The sequence below is a fragment of the Prorops nasuta genome, unplaced genomic scaffold, assembly GCF_024137725.1.
Source record: "Prorops nasuta isolate Cenicafe-Biocafe unplaced genomic scaffold, Cenicafe_Pnas_1.2 PNAS00017, whole genome shotgun sequence".
In the NCBI taxonomy this organism is placed as follows: Eukaryota; Metazoa; Arthropoda; class Insecta; order Hymenoptera; family Bethylidae; genus Prorops; species Prorops nasuta.
The window spans coordinates 1,192,062-1,208,803 of NW_027116814.1; positions in this window are offsets into that span (position 1 = coordinate 1,192,062).

A 16,742-nucleotide genomic window follows, 5' to 3' on the forward strand; every position below is an offset into this window, starting at 1 on the left:
ACTCGGTACAGTTTCTCTTCCTTTCCTGGGAAACCCCGTGGTTTTCCACATTATTTCAGACCTCACACTAATTGAACAGGATGGATTAATTGGTGCGGAGTTTTTCCGACAGTATCGTGCCAAAATAGATTTTGAATCGAACTGTCTTTTCTTTGATAGCTTCTTTATTCCCTTCACTACAAGTGAAGTTATACGAGTGCCGCCGCGCACCGTTCTGCCTGTCAAGGCTCCTATTTTGAATCCAAATATGGCGACGGGTTATATCTCGCGTCATTTCTGCGCCCCAGGCGTTTTCTATGGTGAAACAATCACCAAAAACATTAAAGGGTACGCCTATGTACCCCTTGTTAACTCCTCTGAGGAGGAGTACATTCACGGTTTCTCGCCATTAGAGCTGGAACCTTTTGAAACTAAGGAAGAATACTTCGAAAAACTCACGACTTCGATCAAAAACTTAAATATTGACATAGATAAGGAAGAACCCTTAAAATCGCGTTTCGATGCCATCTGGTCTTTATTGCCAACGGATCATATGGGTCCATTGGAGGAAGCCTCAGCTAAACGAATGGTAGAATTGAATCAAGATCGCTTTATTACCGAAGACGATTTAATTCCGCGCACCCACATTATGCATCACGACATTCGAACGAATAGTCAAGCTCCGACTCACGTCAAACAGTATCGTTATCCGCCTGTACATCGGGAAGAAATTAAACGTCAAGTAGACGAATTATTAAATAACGATATCATCCAACCCTCATTATCGCCTTTTAATTCTCCGCTTTGGATAGTACCAAAGAAACCTGACGCTCAAGGTAATAAACGTTGGCGTTTAGTTATTGACTTCCGGAAACTTAATGAGCAGACTATCGGTGATGCTTATCCCTTACCAAATATTTCTGAAATTTTAGACCAACTAGGCGGAGCTAAATATTTTTCAACTTTTGATTTGGCTTCGGGTTTCCACCAAATCCCTATGAATCCGGAAGACGCGCATAAAACGGCCTTCACGACTCCAAACGGTCATTACGAATTCACACGCATGCCTTTCGGACTTAAAAACGCGCCCGCGACCTTCCAACGTTTAATGGATCATGTGTTATCTGGCCTACAAGGCACGGACGCCTTCGTTTATCTCGATGACATAGTCATTCACGCCCGTTCAATAGAGGAACACGAAATCAAATTCGAAAGATTAATGAAACGTCTCCGGGCTGCTAATTTAATGTTACAAACAGATAAATGCCAAATTTTGCGTACCGAGGTAACGTATTTAGGGCATGTAATTAGCGCCGACGGTGTAAAAACCAACCCGAAAACTATCGAAGCAGTGAAAAATTTTCCAATTCCCAAAGATATTAAAAATATCAGACAATTCTTGGGATTGGCCGGCTATTACAGGCGTTTCATCAAAAATTTCTCCAGTATGAGTAAACCTCTCACTGAATTATTAAAGAAAAACAAGCCGTTTGTTTGGGGTAACGAACAAACAAAGGCATTCGAAGAACTAAAGAATACTCTTTGCTCTGACCTAATTCTACAGTACCCTGATTTTAATCAGCCGTTCAATGTAACGACCGACGCATCAGGTTACGCGATAGGCGGAGTACTCAGTCAGGGCCCAGTCGGCAAAGACCTGCCGGTCGCCTTCACCTCACGTCTTTTAAACAAGGCCGAGTTAAATTACTCCACAATAGAAAAAGAATGTCTTGCTATCGTCTATTGTGTAATGCATTTTCGCCCTTATTTGTACGGCAATAAATTCAATCTCATTACAGACCATCAGCCACTTAAATGGCTGCATAATGTTAAAGACCCGTTATCGCGCCTCTGGAAATTCCGTATCAAGCTGCTAGAGTTTGACTACGAAATTATTTATAAACCAGGCACAGCAAATTCGAACGCCGATGCGTTATCGCGCAATCCACCGGTATTAGCTCTCAAGCGAACTTCAGACGAATTCTCGGATAACGAATCGCCATTTCAAGGAAATCTAAAGAAACGTAGGAAAATAATAACCAGGCGTAATCGTAACGCACCTGCTTCCACGGTCCCTCCCTCTACTCCCTCCATCATTCCTCCTGCTCCCCTTAATCCAAACGCTATGGACTTTATTCCAATAGCAGGACCGTCACACTTAAACGACGATAATCTTGTGCCTACGCAAACCACCGATTACCGCGGATTCCTTGACCTTATTGAAAACTCAGTAGATATGGCCATGGCAGATTGTCCTCCGGATATAGATCAAGGCGACGAACCAGAATCTATTATAGATTCCGAAGACGCCTCGGCTAGTGAAGAAGAACCCGAGAACCTGTTGAGCCCAGGAAACAAATCACAGTTAAGGATAGTCGAAATTCGTGACTCGCTACTCAGTAGCGCGGATAATCACGTTATCTTAACTACGCTCAATAATATACCGTTCGATGCCGGTGCAAAACAATACCAGAGCGAAGGCTTATACCCCGAATTTTCTGACGCTGTTCTTGGTCGCTGTAAAGTCAAAACCACAAAGGGTAGAAATTTAATCGCAATGTTTATTAAAGAAACTCTGAATTGCCCCCTTGATATCGACGTACTGCATGAGTGCCTCATTTCATCAATGGACGTGGGGAACGAATTACAATTAAAATCATTTAGTATCGCAAAAACCACGGATACTCCTGAATTATCTTGGGAACATTTTTTGTTCACCATTAAAGCACTATTTGAGGAGTACGATATTTTGATAACAGTTTGCGCGATGAAAACCGTAATTCCGCCGGAAAGCGAACGCGAAGCGTTGATTTTGGAAACTCATAGATCTTATCTCGGCGGTCACAAAGGAGTCACAAAAATTTATCACCGACTCCGTCACGATTATCATTGGCCTAGAATGAAGGCCCAAATTCAAAATGTCATTGGTTCGTGTGTAGACTGCCAATTAAAAAAATTGGTAAGAAATAAAACACGCCAACCAATGGTACTAACAGATACCCCCGGATCCAGCATGGAAAAGGTCTCTCTTGACCTTATGGGTCCACTTTCGCCTACCTCTTCTCATAACATATATATCCTAGTTATCCAAGACCTCCTTAGTAAGTTTCTTGTTTTAGTCCCACTGACCGGCATGACTTCGGTCGATATAGCTAACGCATTTACTAATAGGTTCCTTAGCGTATTTGGCGCGCCTAAATGTATTCTCACCGATCGTGGAACGAATTTTCTAAGCCCCCTCATAAAAGGGCTATTAAAAAAATATAATATTGTGCACGCGACAACTACGGCATACCATCCCCAGTCAAATGGTTCTAACGAGAGATCTCATGCTAGCATAACAGATTATATTAAAACATTTTTGTTAAACAATAGAAGCTGGGATAAATTACTGCCGCTAGTGGCGTTATCTTATAACAGTTCCGTTCACGAGGGTACGAAATGCACCCCCTTTGAATTAGTTTTCGGCCGATTTGCTAGAAATCATACTAGAGATCCTGAATTAGAAACCATTCGTGATAACTCATATTATAATTACTTAGCCGGGTTGTTTAGCAGAATTAAAGAAGTCGAAGAAATCGCGAAAGAGAATTTAGAGCGTGCCAAACTAAGAAAAAAAGAATATTATGATAGAAGGATTCGTGTAATAGATTTCCAGATAGGAGACCAAGTCTATTTACTAAAAGAACCTACTAAAGGCAAATTCGATTATCAATATACAGGACCTTTCCCCATTCTGGAAATCTACGACAATGAAAATGTAAAAATTAAAACTAGCGACTCTAGGACAAGGATTGTCCATAAGAATAAATTAAAGTTAGCTAAATTGTAAATGAAACGCATGCTTCAACAGGTATAGGTATGGCGTTACATCTCCACCTCCTCGTATTATATTTTATTCACCGAATACAAGCAGACGCACTCATAGGATACGACTGCAACAGTACACTTCTGAACGTAACAACATTCTCTACCAAGCCGCCTCTACCCTGCAACACTAATGTGGAAACCATCTCTTCCAGCGAGGTCAAGATACAACTCCTCCAAGTATCAGATTATGAAACAACTACAGTAAAGCGATGCAAGATAGAAATTGATAGAACAATCTATCGTTGTGGAATGCATTCACATGTTTCCGTTGTCTTTAACGGACGTGCTGAATATCTAAAAGAAATCACTCGACATGACTGTGATCTCCTACATTCTTCAGGCGCTCTCGTATTGCGAGACAACATTATTTTTTCCGGCATACGTCGAAATAGCACGGAAACACGCAGTGTGATTCTGGCAGGCAATCTACGCTTAGATGGTACCTGTGAAGGTTCACAATACACCGATGAATTTGGTACATGGCCCAGAGTAACAGTTCAAGCGGTCGTTCGAATAACTATTAATGATTATCGTGCTACCGTGAATCTCAAGAAAAATCAAATTATTCTCAGAAGCGGAATATCTTGCTCTTTAGAAGAAGAATTCTGCCTTGACAACGACGGCAGTCACACCTTTTGGAGCGTCCTTCCTTCGCACACCTGTGATTTCAAGCCATACGTAAATCTATATCATGGCACAGCAACGAAACTCAAGGATTCTCTAACTTCAAACTATCCAGAAATATTTACAGTAACTTCGAAGGATGTTACATTTGCCTTAACAAGGATCCAAACCAAGGTCATCTGTGGTTATACTCTTTATACCACGGAACATCCAAAATTATTAATTCATGAAATCACTACCACTCCAATAGAAGTTCGCCAAGACATATCCGACAAAAATATTGACATTTTCGCATATATAAATACCAAAATTTTATATCTCGAAAAACACGTCAAAACACAACTGATATCATTGTATCAAGATATAATTCAGCAACGTTGTGAGATAAAGTTTCAAAACTTAAATACAGCATTGAGCATGGCCAAGGATCACCCTAATGAATTTGCATACAGAGTCATGAACAACCCAGGATATTTGGGAATAATTACCGGAGAAAGCATACAAGTTTACAAGTGTATACCTGTTCCATTGACAATTCGCCACACGAAGGAATGTTTTGAAGAGCTACCTATTACTCTGAGAAACCAATCTTATTTTCTCACACCACGTAATCATCTAATAATTAGGAAAGGTACACAAAAAGATTGCAACCCTCTTTTGCCAACACAATTCGAAATTTTTGGCAAATGGATCAACATTCCGGGAACAATTCAACAACCCAGCACACCGATCAGACTAGACCCAAATTCGAAAGGGAACTGGTCCTATACAGATGCAAACTCTTTGGCAACCAGCGGAATTTACTCTACCGATGATCTGGATAAGTTCACGGAACACTTATTTTTTCCAAACCAAAAGGAAGCACTACTACATGAGATTGCACGAGGAGCAGCTGGAAGGCCATTAACCCCCGGTTCTCTTCAATCAGATAATCTTTTTGATGAAGAATCTATCAAACGATTAGCGAAATCAACAGCAGAAAAATTATGGAACGGTTTCACTGCCTTCGGAGAAATAAGCTCGGGAGTCATCGGAATCTTTGTTATTCTTGGAGCTATCAAGTACCTTGTCAGCACCATTGTCAGAGGTTATACACTGCATTCACTCTACGGTTGTGGTTTACATATATTCGCCTCTCTATGGAGCGCAATCACACATTTCATAATCTTCTTATCTGAGCGGAGGCCGAACGGGGATCCCAGGGCAAACACCTACGCACTAGCACGTCAACTGGACATCTATGCAACACCACCGAATCGTCGCAGGATCAACGCTGACCAAATTACAGTATAATTTGGTCTCCTTTAAGAGGGGGGGTGTAACGTCCAGGCCGATAATCCTAAATTCTTAAGCGTTTCCCCAAATTTTTTTTTCAATAGATTTGTTACTCTAGAGTAAATGAAACATTGTTCCGATACTTTCATTATTTTGTTCAGACCGATCGATAGCATCCCTTGAAGTTGTTTCATGAACACTTCGGTTCATTTATTATCTTCCTTGCGTTTAGGAGTAAATGTCTTATTTATATTTAAAAATGTTTCCATTTATCATTTCCCTTGCGATTAGGAATAAATGTCTTATTTATATTTAAGAATGCTTCATGTTCCAAAACGTGCCAGCGATCGTCTTACCATCGCGCCGTGCGGACCCAATTTTCCATATTTTTTTTTCCCCTTTTCTATGAAAAGAATTAATTAACTCGATTGTTAAATAATTTTTCTCATCGTTTTCTCTTCTTTCTCTGTTGGGTAATCTTTCTTTCACTGTTTTGGTCATTTAAAATGCTAGCGCTTTCCTAGTCGGGAATAAAAGATTGCAAGCAGCAAATTAGATTCATTTCCTAAATGTCTAAAATCTTCCTTATTTTCAATTCTCCATATTTTTTTTCCCCTCTTAGGAAGGAATTAATTAACTCGATTGTTAAACAACCTTTCCTTCATTCATTTTCAATTCCCCATATTTTCCCCCTTCTTTGGATTGACTTATTTAACAAATACTAATTTTGTTATTTTCTTTTTCTTCTCTTTCTCTCTTTTTATTTGTTTCCTGGAACCCCACGTTAGTCACGTTACTCGCGATAAGGGTTCCTCTCAGACGCTAGTCAGCGGATCTCACGCTTACTGCCTTATGCCATTCTATTCCATCTCTAATACATCCTGTGTCCAAATTTTTAATCACCAAATCCATTCTGTCGCCAGCATGGCCCCGAAGGAACTTTTCGTTTGTGAGCGGTTACTATACAAGTATGTTAGGACCAATCCAGCCCAAAGGATCTGTGCCTATTGCGAGGCCGCCCTTCCGGATAACAAACGAAGTATCCTAGCAACAATTCGTCAACACCGTCTTAAAGCTGCAAAAGATATTAACCACATCTTTTGCAACATCTGCCATAGATCATTGCTTTTCATCGCCCCACTTAACACATGCCTTTGCTGCAAGCATGCTTTTTATTTGCATAAAGAAACCCTTCAGCGAAAAGAAAACAATCGAACTTTTGTAAATTCCATTATCTACGAAGATAGATATTGGAATTTCGATTTTCCTAACCCCAATAAACCATGGGGAACATAATTGCGATAAAATATTAAGCGTTTTTCCTCCGTAACCATTCGGGCATTTTTTCTTCACGCTTAACTATTTTGACGTTTTTTTTTTCCTCTTCTCCGTAACCATTCGGGCCACCGTTTATATAAGTCCAACCATAGGAATAAGAAACATTAGATATCAGGTCCCATGAGTAACGGGATATCGAACCACAGGTAGCCACGTGCATACTTTTTTTATATAACTTGCCCTTGGAAGCGGTCAACCGTTTAACAATTTAATTGTTATGGGTTTTTTAACCCTAAAACGGTGATCGTTTTCCTCTCGCAGTTTTCCTCCTTTTCCTTTTTTTATTATTACTTTTCTCTCGCGTCCGGATTAGGACACATTTTGCTCATGCGACGGCTAATGCCGTATTAATCTTTAAATTTTGTTAATATTATTTAATAATTGCGTTTAGTTATAAGTAAACGATTGTATACAAAAGGTGCAAGCTCAGCACCCCTTGTCTCATTCTCTAGCGTACCCAAGCTTAGGCAGTAGCGCCTTCTGATTGGCTGAAGGCGACGCGACGTTCTTCCCCCCCCCAACTAATTATTTAAGAGCGGAGCGGATGGACGCTGCATGCATTCTTTCATTCATTTTCAAGTTAGACTCATATTTTTTTTCTAAATTACTTTCACTCATCTCGTACGTCTTCAATTAAGAAAATTCAAGAATTTGCATAAGTTTCGAACCTAGAAAGTGAGACAAAGCTTCGCGTTACAATTTTGTTAAAATACAACGAACAATTTTCTTTATATTTTTTTTTGTGTGTGTAACCAAGCGAAACCATTATCAATTAAAATTTTCCTCACTAATTGACTCAGTGCACACTTTTTCTCTTCACCAAACACTCACTCAATCATCCCTGGTTCCCTACGGCGACGACGACCGTAGTTCGAGAAGCAGCAACAGGAGAGTCTCCCTTCTACCTTCTTCATTGTTTTTTTATTGTTGTTCATCTCCAGGTAATATTTGAATTATATTGTTTTCAATTTTGAATTTCACTTTCCCTTCTCATTTTGTACGCCCAGGGTTTTATTTCTCCTTACCTACGACGCCTTACTTTAAAAGAATAATAACGCTACTTAGAGGCTCAGCAATGATATGAAATTGTAATTGAGCATCGTGTTAAATTTAATAATCGTACAACTCTGGACGTTACAATAGAAAGACATGTATATTGTTTTAGTGAACATGTACTATCTTAAAATAGTACAGGGTCACAACACAAGTGCTACTACAGTTCGTAGGATTTTGCATGATAACAATTATGACCCGTTCCACCTGCAGCGGGTTCATCAATTGTTGCCGAAAGACTTCCAGCCAAGGGTTAATTTTTGCGAGGGTTCATGATTTTTCATTCCTACGCATATTGTCTTATCGCATCAATTAAATGTCTGTCCTCGCTGTTTTTCATTTTAATTTTTCTATTTAAATTTAGAATTCCTAGCGCAATGCAGGCGAAATAGTAGTTTCCCCGACCGAATCCTTTGGACGGACGAATCAACTTTTACGCCGAATGGCATATTTAACAGCAAAAATTATGTTCATTGGGCAACAGACAATCCACGAGCTGTAAGAGTAGGGGCATTTCAGTTTCGGTGGACCATTAACGTGTGGGCTGGACTCATTGGAGATAAAGTGGTAAGTTAATCGTTAGTTAAGCTTACGAGACAATAAAAGAAGTTAAAAATATAGTTTATTTTATTTTTAGATTGGACCATTTTTCTTCCCATCGAGGCTCGACGGAAAAAAGTACCTACGATTCTTGGAGGAGCAATTACCTGAATTACTCGAAAATGTGCCTCTGTCTGTACGGGAATGTATGATTTTTCAGCACGACGGAGCTCCTGCACATTATCATCGAAACGTACGTACTACACTAAATGCGCTATTCCCGGACAGGTGGATGGGTCGTGGTGGCCCAATCACCTGGCCAGCTAGGTCACCGGATTTGACGCCACTAGACTACTTTTTGTGGGGACACATCAAGCGTCTAGTGGAAGATCGGCGTGAGGGCACTGAAATGGAAGTTCGCGAAGCAATTATTGCGGTTTTCAACACACTCACGCCGGACATGGTGCTCCGAGCAACGCGCGACATTGCTCGAAGAGCTGAACTCTGTCTTCAAAGCAAAGGGAGGCATTTCGAGCAGTTATAGGTAAACAAATGAACAGTGGATTAGGCCTACCGGGGAAACCACTTACACTCAGAAAATGTTTGCAATTCATTAAATTTTAATCATTACAACAAGAAATAAGCTTTATTGTTGTAATGATTAACATTTAATGAATTGCAAACATTTTATGAGTGTTAAAAAAAACGCACCTTGCTATCTACCGCAAGGTGGTGAGGAAAGGATAGCTTTCCCCATATAAAATTGAGATGAGTAGCCACTAGAAAGACAGAATTTGTTTAATAGGAATGTCATATTCATTCAAGACAGACACGTAAGGAGGAGAGAGAGAGAGAGAGAGTTACTACGTTTGTGCAATCGCCATTTTGTTTTAACTATGCCTCTCGTTCGCTTCTGTTAGCCTCTCTCTTTAGCGGCCAATGATTTTGTCAACATGCCTTTATGAAAGAGAGACTAATAGGAGTGACAAAGTCGCGACGTACGCGACTAGCGTGCTCCCCCCCCCCCTTCCTTAGTCGTCATTCCTTCGATCTCTCCGGCCAATTATGTCTATATCCCCCACTACGCGACCAGAGATGTTAACTTGTGGGAATTCGGTATCCCCATCACGCCGCCACTAGCTAGCACGCACACAGTGCCAGCGGTATATCGGTGAGCCAACCCCACTACTGTCGCCGCTCGCTGGTCATGCACACAGCTACATCGATACGTGCGTGACTCGGCTTTCGCCGTTGAAGTTCGGTTAGCTCCGGTGAGGTATAAGTACGAGAAGGATGAATATACTTTTCTCGGACCTCTCTTTCGCTCTCTATTTCTCCTAAGTTTAGCCAACGACCCGCGCCAAACTCCTTTTCCACGGTATCGGCCGGCTCGATGCAATGGGAAAATAAATTTACTTTTTGACAATTATAATTCATGAAAATTTTTAAATGTTACTACAAATTAACAATTATTCTGAAAATGGCAAGAAAATATTATGAAAAAAAAATAAAGGTAACAAATAAATAATATTGTCCGTGACAGTAATTGGAAGAAACAATTTTTGTTATATTGTACAAAATGATCACTGAAGTGTGACATTTAAAATTCATCAAATAAAAAAAAATTATACGAAAATACATTAAAGATTGATTAATATGAAAAAATGGTTAAAAATTAGATAAAAACTCGACCATTCTCTTACTATATCACTGCACCGATAGCAATTCGGATTTGTAAATATGACCAAATTCATTAATATGTACTATGAAATGCAAAAATCTGACCTAATTTCTATGATGAGAGCCTAATAATAGAAAATGTGGGACTTCTTGGAAATTTCTTCGGTTATTTTCCAGTATGGAACACCTAAGCGATCTGAAATATCCTAAAATATATGCAATAATAATAATAGGAAATAAAAATAGGACTGAATATATCACAATGTGAAATAATGTGAAGAAATAGCTCAAATCCACTATTTTAAAACTTTTTTTATGCAAAATTAGAGTGTAGAAGGTACTTCCGCCTTGAAACTTTTGCAAATTCATATATAATTGTTGATAACTAAATAATTATTGCTCCAGAATGTACTTAAAATAAAAGTTTATTGAAATTGAGTTTTACGCTATGATATTGATAAATCTGACTTTATCTCTGCATTGAGAAGCAAATAACTCAATTTCTCATGCTTCTCCGATGTTTCTTCGGCTATAATCTGGTATAATATGTCCGATTGAACACAAATAAATGCTATTAATTATCAATAACTTATGTGGGAATCAAAATTGGGGATTCTAAGCTATGCTACAAAATAATTACCAGAAAAGGCTAAAATTATCCAATTTCAAATTGATTTTCTACAAAATTGTAGTATCGTAGGCGCTTTCGGTTTGAATTTTTTTCAATTTCAGTTATGTCCGAAGAATCATCCGAGAAATACGAGAAATTCAGTTATTTGCATCTTAATATTTGCATAAAGTCAGATTTTTCAATATCATAGGGTAAAACTCAATTTCAATAAACTCACCATTTTAGAGCTTTCAGAATTTCGGGCAACTTCAGCTTTAGAAGAAGAGCGACTACCGCTAACCAACACATTTTTATATGTCATCCGTGTAAAGTGATGTAGCGTTTACCAAAAACTCTAAGCAAATCAAAATCCTTTTCCTCATTTAGTTTTTAATTTTTACAAATGCATATATGTAGCCATTAATTAATAAGATTTGGTAATAAATACATAAAAAGTGTTCTTATTATATCAAATAATAACTTGAGGTACAATAAATTCAATGTTTTTATATTAATCTGCTAACAAATACATTTTTTGTATTTATTATAGTAGTGGTAGCTAGGGGGTTCCTGTGACACGGTGGTGAGGGGAGTGCGGGTGTGCGGGGGGAAGTGTCTTGGGTTTTCCTGTGACACGGTGGTGAGGGGAGTGCGGGTGTGCGGGGGAAGTGTCTTGGGTTCCTGTGACACGGTGGTGAGGGGAGTGCGGGTGTGCGGGGGGAAGTGTCTTCTTAAGAGCTAGGGTTTATTGGGTGATGAGGAGGGTGCGGGTGTGCGGAGGAAATGCTTTGGCTATGGGGAGTGAGAGAGAGAGAGAGAGATCCCTCTCACCCTCTCTTTCTCTCTTAGAGTCTCTCACCCCTCTCCCATCAGCCTAGGGCCCGGATGGTTAATTATCCTACGGGTCCACTAGTTCTCTAAGGCTTACCCCCTCTCCCATGTCACTAGGGTCCGGATGGTTAGTTATCCTACGGGTCCACTAGTTCCCTAAGGGTTACCCCTCTCCCATCACCCTAGGGTCCGTATGGTTAGTTATCCTGACAGTTACCCAGAGAACTTTTTTTTGTATTTTAGTTGGTGGAGGAAAAAGTTTCTTTTTTCTCCACTAGGTAGCGATCACGAAAATTACTGGGGCAGCTACACCGCTAGGGGTCCTAAGCATCTTACGGACTGCCATTTTTGATTTCTTAGTCCTGCCCTCGGAGGGTCTTTTCTCCCTCCACATACTTATCCTAGACCTTCCCACTATTTTCCTACTATGGACCCGCCATTTAACTTGATTTCACATTTAACCATTTTTCTTCCCTCTCAATCTACCTCTACACCATTGAAGGGTCTTTTTCCCTCCACATACCCATTCTATTCCCTCCTACTATTTTCCTCCTTGGGTCCTTCTTTTAATTTCACATTATACCTTTTTTGAACCTTGGGTACAGATTCCTTTTTTCTTATACAAGCTGTCGATAAATATAAAGTGAAAAAATATGCAGTATCAAGTGATTATTAATTTAGCGTATAGACAGAATTCTCCAGTAATTCATATAATTACAAGAATAATAGATGAAATTATGCAAAATTTATCACAAGCGGTAAATGAAGAAACAATCGAGACGCATGGAATGGAGTATGAAAATAGTAAGTTATTATGAATGAGATTGCATCATACATTTTTCTAAAATCTGATGATTTTTTACAGTAACACGCTGTATACAACTGTTGATGAGAGGTATCAGAATGATTGAGATAGAGGCAGGGATAATTCCGCAGGAAGAGGAGGAGGAGCAGGAGGAGGAGGAGGATGAGGAGGAGACAACGATGGAGGTAGCAAGGGCAGAAGAATAGCTTGATATTTTAAAATATTATATGTTAAAACTCTTTTTAGTTATATATATATATATATATATTGAATAAAAGTATTATATGTTAAATCTTTTGAATATTGAATAAAAATTACTGTAAGCATATTATAAATGAATAGATTATTCATTACATCTTCCTGTAAGCATGCTCTACATGTTACATAGTTAACAGACATTATTTTTCCTTTTGCGAAACAATGGGGAGTGAAATTCTAGGGACCACCCAATGTTCCTCCTATGAGCTTTCCCAGGGCTCTCTAAAACTGACCCGATACCTTCTGTCCATATTTTACCCTCTCAACCAGTCTCTAGCTATTTTTTTTCGAGACTTTTCTCACAAACAGGTCAGATAAATGAGCCCACGTGCTAAACAGAGTCACAGTTGTGAAGTAAGATTGTCAAGAAGCCATTGATGCGCTCGATACTTTCTGACCATATTTTACCCTCTAAACCAGCCTCTAGCTATTTTTTCGTGACTTTTCCTCCCTCAAGCAGACCAGACAAATCATTCAGCCTCTAGCTATTTTTTTCTCAAGACTTTTCTCACAAGCAGAGCAGACAAATGATCCCACGTGCTAAACAGAGTCACAGTGTGACGTAAGATTGTCGAAAAGCAATTGATGCGCTCGTAAATTTTAAGCTGCACTCAGGATATGTCCTTAAGATGCTAGTATTCCCAACCCAAGTAATAATGGACGTATATTTCACGACTCGTTTCTAAATAATGAAAAGTTTATATTTTAAACTGTCATTACTTTATCTGAGGAACGTGACTATCTGCACCATCTAGTACGTGTTATGACACGTTTGAATTAAATATATTTGTTTTAGATGACGGTTATTTGATCTGAAGAACGTGTATCTCACGACTTGCTTTTAAACAATGAAAAGCTTATATTCTAGACTGATGTCACTTTATATAAGGAACGTGTATATAATTAAATGGATTTATTTATTTTAATTAACAACTACTTGATCTAAAGAATACATGTATCAACAGGTTTAAAATAATGAATTCTCTTTGAAATCTACAATCATGAGTGAGTAACCCATCAAAAATGTCGTTCGCCTGCAACAGTCCCTCCACTCTCAATTTCCAATAAGCGTGTATATCTTATCCCTTCCTACGATATTATTCAAAGCCACCCAAGTTTCGTTTGCCTGCAACACTTCCCCTACTCTCAATTTCCAAGTGTGTATATCTTATTCCCTCCTAGGATATTATTCAAAGTCACCCACGCTAGCAATTAGGAAATTTCATTCAGTCTCGATTAGAAGCGTGAAGCAGTCGAAAGTTCAAGTCTGTAACGCTGCAGTCATAATATTTTATTGTGGTGTAATAGCAGTATTGAAGCTTCAAGCAGTACAAAGTACCAGTTTCACGTTGCAGATAGAATATTTTTTTATTGTCACGTAATTGTCGTAGATAATCTTTAGAAGGTAAGAATTATTTTTTCTTTTTTACGTTATTCTCTATTCTTAATATTATTTTATTATTATAGAAATGGATTTAACTAAGATTAATGAACTCGCAACTGTAGAACCAAAAACTTTTATAAAACTGAATACTTTGGAGATTGGAGGGTCATACCGAATAACTGAATTATCGAAAATTAAAACCAAATATGGGGAGAGAATAATAGCAAAGCTGCTTACGAAGGAATGGTTCTTCTTGCCTGCGAGGATGATGGCATTACTGGAAAAACCAGAACAATTCAAGAATTTTCAAGATGCAGCTTCAAATCAAATATTAACATTCACGTATCATGGTGGAAATTACAATAATATGACATTTGCAATTGTTAGTCAAATTTCAAAAGATTAATTTAGAAAACATTTGTAAGGAATAATTTAAACACAAATAAATGATTATTATATCTTATTTATTATTTTTTTCCTTCATTATAATGATAAGCTTAACTATAGTCTATTAGCGATTAACATACATTTCTAACTATTAGCGATTAACTTACATAACTAACTATTAACGATTAACTTACATTTCTAACAATACTTGTAAGCGGGTTATATTCAACAATTTTATCATGTATAATTAAACAATACGCAGTAGTATTACTTGCAATATTTTTAGAACAATCGATCTCTATTTTAACGTCAACTGTGCCAGATTTAATAGATTCGTTTTGATGCGAACAATCAATGACAAAGAGAGGGCCATATTCTAAGAAATTGTTGTAATCAAGCATTGGTTTCGACGGTTTTTCTCCAGCATAATAGGATTGGATAAATTTAACATACATATCATATAGTACAGAAAATCGTGATTTTTCAGTATCAGTATCAAGTCGATCATACGGATAAAATTCAGAATTAAGATAGACTTTAATATCACGAACAAAACTATCATCGAAGTCAAGCACCTTCGTATGCTGCGTATTCTTCTTATTTGTTCTAAATGCTAGAATAACGTATCGAGGCTTCTCCAATTGTGTTGCAGCTTTTACAGCCCACGTATGCCTCTGTGTTTCTGGTAGAAGCGGGTATTCGTAGAGTTCCCAGGATCGAAAAGCCATGGTGAGGCTTTTGTTTTGGTCGATAATACGTAGAAATTGAAGTTTTGTGTATTCATTCAATGATATATGAGGAATTCTCCATTGCACTTTTTGAACATCAATTTTGGAGTCGGTGATTTTCGTTGAAGAATATATCGAATTCGTATCATTACGTGCTCGAATGAGAACGAGCTCATGACGTGCATTTATTATGACTCTTCTATAGTCTTCACAAAAACCCAACAGCATTTTCAGTGGTACGCAAAAATTAAAATATTTCGTAGGCTTATAATCTGATAGAAACCATCCTGAATGGTGTAGACTCGTACTCTCCTCCCCAGTCAGAGAAATGAGATTCTTCATGGAACTAGTAATACCCACATTCTTACTGCGGTCAATCTCAATACCATTCAATTCATAGCGAATTTCATCGAACAAGAATGCCATGGAATTGCAGTCAAGTCCCACTGTATCTTGAACTGTTGCACCCTGAGCACGAGTGCCCTCGATTAATTTTCCCTCTATGTATAGGTAACTCTCACATGGTAGAAGAATTAAATCTTGCTGTTGTATTGGAATTCGAATTTCGTCACTATTTCCCAATGATGCATTTGCATACGGATTGTAAGCATGTATTTCCATTTTAGTAATGCGATTGTCGTACACAGGTTGTGCGGTTACGTCCAACAGGTCCATTTTTATTTCTGACCTTGAAACCCAGTGATTGAAGAAAGGTTATATTTTTTCTTGTTAGCGGTCTTCTAACGTAATCCCCACCCAATGTATCTGCTCCTGCAGCAACTGTTGGACTGATGATAGGCTCATCTGGTATCGGTGATTTATAAGTATTCTTGTAAATTAGCATTTTCTAATGTGTAATCGAATTGTAATTTCTTCCCCACCGAAATTTACTAGACGGTTTTCCTGATCGAGAATGCGCAAAGTAAGACGGTCAATTACTTTCACAATGACTGGCAAGTAAATGACGTTTTTCGGTGTTTCCGAGATTTTATAGCCTGGTGGCACGCTTGGAAAAAATTCATGTATAACATGTTGAGGTTTGCCGTTTGTATATGCACCAGCAGTAATATTACATTCAATTCGTAAAATATTCACCCTTATAATGTTTACGGGCTGGTCTGATTCGGCTAGAGTGTTCGGCTGAATAATTCGATCTGACGAAAAACCCAATAAAGAGCCTATATTATTAGGTTTTGTAAAATCGATCAGATATTTACACTTTATTTCACTTTTCAACGTATTATTATTAGCACGTAGAATAATGACATCTTCATTATCCGCCTCATGCATCAATGTACGCAAAAGATCATTTATAGCACTCAATTCATAACAACCTGTAGGTATAGTCAGATCTTCAGTATCGTAGTAAAACTTATTGTT